Genomic DNA, 6,659 nt, shown 5'->3' with positions numbered 1-6,659 from the left:
ATACAATCCTAAAAACAATATATAATATTGGCCCTACAATCTCCCTCTAGGGTTGAGTATGTCGAGGAACCTTCGTCAAGTTCTTCGCTTCGTCTTTATTTCTTGAAACTAGTACTTGTCTTGATCCAGGGTCTTGAACGAGATTGGATCTTGAACAAATTTTATATTCCAGTCTTGTAGACTTGAACTTCAATCTTATTTTCTAGGAATGATCGGCAACAGCAAAATTTAGAAACATCAGATGCGGGAGCTCGACATCTAATTTCTTTTGTTGACTTTCTTATGCCGACTGGTTTCTTTCCTTGTCTTTGAATGCAATCAGTTCATTTTTAGCTTCAACCACCAGCTTTCACATTCTCATTTTCTTTTCGCTTCAGCATCTGCAACTCCAAGCAGATTTGATCTTGATCTACCTGTCCATGTATAGCTGCACACAACTTAGAACGATAAAATTCGTTCACAGACCCTCTCGAGGGTCAAGAAGAAATCGTTCATAGGCCCTCCCAATTTCAGTCCCTCAACTTTTAAATGATTGATTTAAGTCCCAGATTTCCAACGAACTTTGCATGAACGACCTTGACAACAAAACACATGATTTTGAATGAAACAAAGTTTAATAAAATATGTACGAACATAATAAAAACTTAAAATCTTTTTGGCATTTTTATATATTTTAAAAATAATGAAAATATATACATAACATTTTGAAGTTGAAACTAAAATAAAACAAAATCAAAATAAACAATAAAAGATAGGAGTAAAGATGAAATTAATATTATATATCAATAATATTTATAGAATTTTCTAACGATTTTAATATTTTTGTGAGAAAGATCACAACATGGAATCATATTGATTTGCAAAGCCCTAGATCGCGTTTCCATTTTGATATTATTATGTCACAATTTCATCACCGACTGTAGATATCGTCCATTTGTTTAACCTGACAAGTGTTTTGATGCCAAAGTGATACGTTTAAAGTAAAATTAGGCACGGTGTTTATGGTCCCCACTTAATTAGACATGTTACTGATTCCATCATATCTCGGGCTTACTTTGTGTTGACATATCACCTCAACTTGACTTAAACCTTTCTTATTTGATCACGGTACTCTTATTAACATACTTGACACTTTATGCTTCATTTTTGCACACTTGACTGAATCTAGAAAGATTAAAAGAAAGCAGAAGATTCAGGGCCTTAACAATCAGGTCTTGTATGACTACAAACAGAGAAATTCCAAGGCTTGAATGAAAATAAATGAAGAAATAAAGTAGAATTAAAAATCCTAAATGACTCTTTTTCTTGATTTTTCATTTTGTTTTTCTGTTTTTCTTTTGTTTTTCTCTTTCTAGCCTTTCTATGAGGCTTTTGTTGACTCAAATAAAAATTAAAAATTGACACTTATTTCATAAGACAACTCTGATCAGGTAAAGAGAGGCTTGGGTATGACATGTATAATTACATTTCTGCCTTCATGAATATGACTTCACAAAATCATGCAACCGCTTCATAATCGTATATCCACTAGTACCGGCAAGAATTTAGGTTTATATCACCCGACACTTACTTGTTTGTCAATCCTATTTACACATCTGTGAATGATTTTGTAGACTTTTGATCTACTCTTTTCATTCGCTAGGATCATTGCATATCAATTTACTATAATTTTCCAATGGTCGGATTAATTTCTCAAAATTTGAAAATTTTAATTATTCGACTCCCTCTAAGCAGGAGCTCCCTCTAAACGAGTCAATTCCTTTTAGATTTTCTTAAAAGTAATATAAAATCTTTTTGGTAAATCAAATGATTTGTTTTTTCTTTTCTTATGTAAGGCCCCGTTCCCGGAAGTCCTACTTTGGTGTTAGATTTACTCATAAACACAGTTCTAAATATCAGAGTTAACTAAAACTTTGTGGAATAATTTAAAACTTCAAACATCACATTACAAAACATTCTTTTTTGTCTTAACACACTAATTGTCTTTTCATAAACATTAATTAAAACAGTCATGACGCTTCATCGTGGATGCCAGTCTCTTCAGTCCATGCCATGTGTTCCTCCTTAAGCCAGCTGCCTCACCCTATTTGTCTGCGTGCATACTAAAAGTCAGCTACGCTGAGTGAGTTCTAGTTAATCAATTAACATACATTACATTCATATTCTCACCCATACACATCCGAAGATACGTATTCATATCTTACTTACTATTACTTCCTTCATACATACTTTACATACATGCATACGTACCTACATACTTTCTTTCATAAACCCTATGGTATACTACATTAAACATCACAGATATTGTAAGGGTCTGGTCCCTAACGTTACAGATATTATAAGGGTCTGGTCCCTAACATCACAGATATTATAAGGGTCTGGTCCCATATTATAAGGGTCTGGTCCCTAACATTATAAATATTATAAGGGTCTGGTCTCTTCGGCCTCGAATAACCATATAACCATACATGTCTCGTCAATCATCCCTACATTTATTATACGTGCATACTTTACCTATCTTATGCATATAATATATGTATATAATATATATATATATATACATGCTCATTCTTGCAATCATCATATAGTAATAACATTTAATACATAGTTATACACGTATCATACACTTATCAATTAAGTAAATGTATTAAATATCACATAGGAGTATGCACACAGCCCCGAAAGCATAACAGATAAAGGGGCTAGAACTCACCTGGATCCTGTTTCGTTCACCGTTAATAGTAATCCCCTTCCTGAGTTATGCACGGCTAACTGTGTAACACATCACGAGTGTCAATTATCTATTACTACTACTTCATACATCCACATTAATGAACCCTCAACTAACGGGGGTCCGGGGGCAGCGCCCCTTGTAGCGGGGTCTAGGGGCGGCAGCCCCAAGCAGGGTCCAAGGGGCAGAGCCCCTGGCTGGGATTGAGCTGCCAGGTCAGATCGGAAAAAATTTATTTTCGCTAACAGGTCCTTTATCTAAAACGCATCAGAAAATGGATTTCATGAATTTCGCATGGCCATTTCGCATGGAATTTCGCTTCGCATGGGAAGTTTCGCTTCGCATGCGATTTCACTTAGCATGTGATTTCGCTTCGCATGGCGTGCAATGCGAAATTCTTGGATTTCGCATGGTATGCGATGCGAAGCCCTTTTTCATGCGAGAATCCCTTTTTACTTCATTTTTACCATTTTAAGGCCATTTTCCTCCGAGACTCTTCCTTAGGACCCGATTCTACTCTTTGTATGGGTTTTGGGTCGTACCAACTTTGTATACCTGTGTTTTTCATGGTCCAAACATCATCTTTTTTCCTTTAACACCCCCCGTGAGGTTATAACTTACTAAGTTTATGTTTTTCTTACGTCCTACAACCCGATCTATTGTTCTATCAGTTTGCATGTCGATTCTAACCATAAAACTTAGCCTTTTTAAACTAACTCATCTTTTGTTCTCGGGTTTGGTTCAGATCTGAAACAACTCGAGGATCTAGACGTGATTCTTGGTGTTTGATGGCGTTTATACACTAGATCCGTCCTTCTTTAGCTCGGATTTGGATTCGGGTTTTAGAGAGAAAGTGTGTGTGTTTCTTGAGTGTAGGTGTTGTTTAAAGAAATGGAATGGAGAAGAAGATGGGATATATATAGGGGGTCTAAGGGCCCCACCACCCACTTCCCATTCCAACCGAAACCTTATCCAAACATAAACACGCACACAATTAAACTAACGACACACAATTAATAATAAACTTCCCGTTATTTATTATTTTTAAAAATGCGGATGTCACAAGTCTACCCTCCTTAAAAGAGGTTTTGTCCCCGATACCTAACTATTTCAACTAAACAAAAGCGGGTAAAACTTGCGCATCTCTTCTTCAACTTCCCAAGTAGCATCCGATCCCTTACGGTGCTTCCATATCACTTTCACCAAGGGAATAACCTTATGACGAAGCTGCTTTTCTTTGCGGTCAACTATCTCAATCGACTGCTGAACATAGTTCAACTGTTCGTCCACCTCGATGTCCAACAGCGGCACATGGGATGTGTCATCCGCTAGACATTTTCTCAAGTGAGAAACATGAAAGGTAGAGTGAATTTCTTCCAGTTCGTCAGGTAGATCAAGCTTGTAAGCCACTTCACCCACCCTGGCCAAAATTCTGAACTGCCCAATGTATCTTGGACTCAACTTTCCCCTCTTTCTAAATGTATCTTGGAAACCTTGAGCATCACGTTATCACCAACATTAAAACTCAATCAGCCGTCTCTGCTTATTGGCATATGACTTCTGACGATCTTGAGCAGCTTTCATTCTGGCCTTTATCTGATCAAACTTTGAAAAGGTTTCTTGCACCATCTCCAAACTCCCAATTTCTTTTTGACCAGTCTCTCCCCAACATACGATAGTTCTGCAACTCTTCCATACAACATCTCGAACGGCGGCATACCAATACTCGAATGGTAGCTATTGTTGTAAGAGAATTCCGCCATGTGCAAATGATCGTCCCAGCTTCCTCCAAAATCTAACACACAAGCACGTAGCATATCCTCAAGAGTTTGGATAGTCCTTTCAGACTGCCCGTCTGTTTGAGGATGATACGCCGTGCTGATGTTCAGTCTTGTTCCCATGGCTTCATGGAACTTCTTCCAAAATCTTGAAGTAAAGCGGGTATCTTTATCGGGCACAATCGACAACGGCACCCCATGCTTTGTCACCACTTCCTTATCGAACATATTGGCTAACGTTTCTGACGAGATAGCCTCTCGTATGGGTAGAAAGTGAGCACTCTTAGTCAAACGATCCACAATCACCCATATGGTATCATGGTTCTTAGCTGTACGCGGTAGCTTAGTTATGAAATCCATGGTGATGTGTTCCCATTTCCATTCGGGTATCTCCAAAGGCTGTATCTTTCCATACGGTTTCTGGTGCTCTGCCTTAACCTGCAAACAAGTCAAGCACTTACTGACATAATCTACTACTTCGTTCTTCAAAGGCGGCCACCAGTAGTCTTTCTTCAAGTCTTGGTACATCTAGGTAGATCCTGGATGGATCAAGTATCGAGACTTATGGGCTTCGTCTAGGACTCAATCTCTAAGATTCCCATGACGTGGAATCCACATCCTGTCAAACCTGGTCTTTACGCCATGAGTATTATCTATTAACTCGTTCTGCTTCCCAAAAATCCTCTCTTTCTTCATCAACCCTTCATCTACCAACAATTCTGACTCCACCGGGTTTCGCGTTACCCGGTGGGTGAACCAGTAAAACCCATTATATATATATAAAAAACCAAATGTTAGTTAACTCACAAACTTCACTATTCATGAATGTAACCAATTACTTTTTTACATGTGTGCTAAATATTTGAAATTTAATTATTTTCAACTTTGGGTTTAAAATTATTTTGTGTTTGTAGTTAGTTTTTAGTTAGACACACGGCCTTATTTTATTCATTTACGACATAAATTCAACAATTATTTTCATGTTTTTTATTTCTATAGTTAATATTTGACAAGTTCTATTTTTGAAAATATTGTATTTTCTTCAAATTCTGAATATACTATTGCGACATGCTTATTAATATTTACGTTTCAGTATAAGTTTCGTTCGAAACCGACCCCGAAATACATATATATATATATATATATATATATAATCTTTTAACTTTTTTTTTTGACAAAGCAATCTTACTTTAAATTTCAAATACAAACAACTTTCAGTATAAATTTCATTCGAAACCGATCCGGGTCATATATAACACATTTTAACTATTTTTCGCAACGTAATGTTATTTTAAATTTCGAATACAAACGATAAACATTATATAAACGCTTTGATATAAATTTTATTCAATACCATGCTCACATAATGCACAACCAAAACACATATGTCAAATATAAAGTATTTTTATGTTTTCTTCACAAAAACATAATTTTGTTTCAATGCATCCTTATTTCTATCTACGTTTCCCACTTTGGTGGGGTGGTAGGTTGCTTAATGTATTAAATAGGAGGTCAAGAGTTCAATTTCTATGTAGCGTAACATTTCGCTGGTCAAAAAAAAATGTATACATGTTTCAATGTAAATTTTATTAACATCAGAGTTGTCGTAACTCTCACACATTTAAACTTTAGCAACTTTATGTTCTATCAACATACCATCACTACGCACTGGTTAACGTGTATCAACTCTTCCGCCGCAACGCACGTGCCGTTTACTAGTTTTTCCATTAAATCTAAAATGAAATGTGCATGTCGAGATTCGAACTTGGGTCATTTTGGAGATAGAAACTTTAATTAATAATTACCCCATGAGCCAACTAACCAAGATTCATTGATGTCTCTATTGATCAAAGGTAAATCATATATATTTAAAAAGTAATGTATAAAACATATATGAACATTAACTGTTTGTTATTACTATTATTTTTTATATGTATATGAATTATAGATATATTTAAATTATTTATGACGTTATTCTGGTGAAACACAGGTCCGTCCTTCCGGGTTGGTTTGACCTTTGACCTTGTAAAGCGGCTAGGCCGACGTCCAGGCCGGGTCTGAAAACATTTGTTATGACAACCCTAATTTATATTGATATTAAAACAGTCTTAGTAATAATTAATCAAAAACGGTGTTATAGTAATCGCTAG

This window comes from Bidens hawaiensis, unplaced genomic scaffold (genome assembly GCF_021521415.1).
Source record: "Bidens hawaiensis isolate Kalapana, Puna unplaced genomic scaffold, B.hawaiensis_p1.1 tig00000904_1, whole genome shotgun sequence".
Lineage (NCBI taxonomy): Eukaryota > Viridiplantae > Streptophyta > Magnoliopsida > Asterales > Asteraceae > Bidens > Bidens hawaiensis.
This window is presented reverse-complemented; position numbering follows the sequence as displayed.